The sequence below is a fragment of the Ochotona curzoniae genome, unplaced genomic scaffold (genome assembly GCF_017591425.1).
Source record: "Ochotona curzoniae isolate NIBS_2020 unplaced genomic scaffold, NIBS_Ocur_1.0 scaffold_3208, whole genome shotgun sequence".
Classification (NCBI taxonomy): domain Eukaryota; kingdom Metazoa; phylum Chordata; class Mammalia; order Lagomorpha; family Ochotonidae; genus Ochotona; species Ochotona curzoniae.
The window spans coordinates 59,095,811-59,098,379 of NW_024467106.1; the positions used below are offsets into that span (position 1 = coordinate 59,095,811).

General features: G+C 46.7%; 1 non-coding gene across 1 annotated transcript; it reads left to right on the top strand.

Annotated features, from left to right (window-relative positions):
* Nucleotides 1-972: 972 nt before the first annotated feature.
* Nucleotides 973-1,098, top strand: LOC121145175. Its single transcript, XR_005881971.1, has one exon. It is a non-coding gene; the product is annotated as a small nucleolar RNA ACA64 (small nucleolar RNA).
* The last annotated feature ends 1,471 nt before the right edge of the window (nucleotides 1,099-2,569 follow it).

Below are 2,569 nucleotides of genomic sequence, written 5' to 3' on the forward strand. Positions count from 1 at the left end.
CAAAGGATCTGCAGGTGGTACTTTAAAAAGCTTATGGAAAATAGAATTAAAGGTTAAATTTAGAGCTGACGTTGTGACATGGTATGTTGAGCTGCTGCTGGCAATGCTTGTGACCCTTAGCGGAGTGCTGGTTCAAGTCCTGGCTGCTCTCCCGTGGTCCAGCTCCTTGCTAATGTAGTGTGGAAAGCAGCAGCATGTCGTCCAAGTATTTGGGCCATGACACCTATGTAGGACATCTGGATGGAGTCTCTAGCCTGGCTCAGTCCCACTCTTGTGTTCATCTGGGGAATGAACCAGTGGAGTGGTGAAAGATCTCTTTGCCTCTCCCTTTCTGTCATCCTATCTTTCAAGTATTTTAATCTTAACAAAAAAATAAATTTATTTTGACATGAGTATTTTGAATTTAATGGCTATTGAGGATCTTCAAACATTTCATGGGATGCATGATGCATGGATTTCAATTTCTTTCCGCCAAAACAAAGCATCTTTTTAATCTCATTTTCCACATTTGTTTAAAGGTTTGTTTATTTTTATTAGAAAGACAGATGAGATTTATGGAAAGAAGGAGTGACAGTGGTTCACTGGTTCACTCCCCAAATGGCCTCAACGGCTGGAGCTAAGCTGATCTGAAGCCAGGAGCCTGGAGCTTCTTCTGAGTCTCTCACGTGGGTACAGGGTCCCAAGGTTTTGGGCCATCCTTGATCGCTTTGCTGGGCCACAAGCAGGGAGCTGGGTGTACAGCACCCAGGACATGAACTGGTGCCCATATGGGATTCTGGTGCTCGCTAAGTAAGGATTTAGCCATTGAGCCAGAAGACCCAGAGGATGCCCCTAATTTGTGGCGTCAGTCTGGCCAAGCCCTGACTGTTGTGGTCATTTGCGGAGTGAATTAGTGAACGGAGGATCTCTCCTTGTGTAAATCTGCTTTTCCAGTAAATAAAATAAATCTTTAAAAAGAAACGAAGAAGTGGCTTTGGTTCAAAATCGTCCTGACTTTGGCTGGGGCCATGGGTGAGATTCAGCGCCTAGAGCCACCAGGAGCTTCAGCTCACCACCGCAGCTTTGGTGTGGAGAGGTGAAACCCAGGCTCCAACAGATGCAAATTAATAATGGTGATGATGGTGAAATGAGTGAAGAAAGCACACGGAAGGGGCGTGCTTAGGAGCTCTGTAGGATCCCATATGAATGCCAGTTCATGTTCCAGCGGCCCTGCTTCGCATCCAGCTCCCTGCTTATTGCCTAGGAAAGCCAGGGCCTTTGGACCCTGCACCCATGTGGGAGACCCGGAAGAACCTTCTGGCTCCTGGCTTTGGATCAGCACAGCTCTGGCTGTTGCGGCTGCTTGGGGAGTGAATCATTGGATGAAAAATATTCCTTTCTGTCTCTCCTCCTCTCTGTTATCTGATTTTGCAATAAAAAATAATATTATTAGAAAAAAAAAAAAAAGAAATGAAGAAGAGAGCCTGGCATGATAGCGTAGCAGCGGAAGGCCTCGCCTTGAATGCACTTGGATCCCATTTGGGTGCTGGTTCTTATCCTGGGCGTTCCCCGTTTCCTATCCAGCTCCCTGCTTGTGGCCTGGGAAAGCAGTCGAAGATGGACCAAAGCCTTGGATGCTGCACCCATGTAGGAGACCTGGAAGAGGCTTGAGGCTCTTGGCTCCTGGCTTTGGGTCAGCTCAGCTCTGGCTGTTGCAGCTGGTTTGGGGAGTGAATCAGTGGACAGAAGATTTTCCACTCTGTCTTTCTTCCTCTGTCCAGTAAAAAAAATTTTAAATCTTAAAAAAAAAGAAAAAATATAACCCTTAAAAAATGAAACAAAAAAGAAAAGCCATTTCACGCAAAAGCCCCTGGTAAGTCTGAGTACTGTGCTAAACACCTTAAACAGAAACTTCTGGAAAATGATTTCTGTCTTAGATCATGGACAACTATGGCACAGACTGAAGTTCAGAGCTCTGGACCCAAGTGCTGGTTCCAAGCGAGCATGGGCTCTTTCTGCGTGGAAAATGTTGGTTTCTTTACAAAGTTGTTGCAAAGATGAAATGAAATAATGACTACAAGAGCATTACTGAATCCAGCAGCCACTCAAAAAATTTTTTTTTCTGGCTTTCCTGCGTTTTTACCTTGTATGGTGACAAGACCTGGGAACAAGCCGAGCAGGGGGTTGAGTTCCGCATGCCAGACTGACACAGAACTGCTTCTGGCAATTCCAAGTCTGTGAAGTTCCTGCTGGACTGTCAGCGTGTCTGTGACTTTCTCCAGGGATCCCACCTTTCCCTCCAGGTGTGGTCAGCCCGCTGCCATTCTTTCCTGCTGCCTTTGTGCTGTCTGTGCTTGCCCATCGTCATCTCACCATCGCCTTCTTCCTTGGTTCAGAAACCAGGACTGGTTTTCCATTGCCTGGCAGAACTGGAAGCCTAACTCACCTGCCTGGGAGAGCGGCGGGGAGAACCACAGGGGTGTGGGTGGCACAATTCCAGAGTTCTTCCCAAAGCACAAATATCCACCACTTGGACTTGCTCAACTCAGCGCAGCTAGGATTTCAGAGTTTTCCTAGTTTCTTTTTCTCT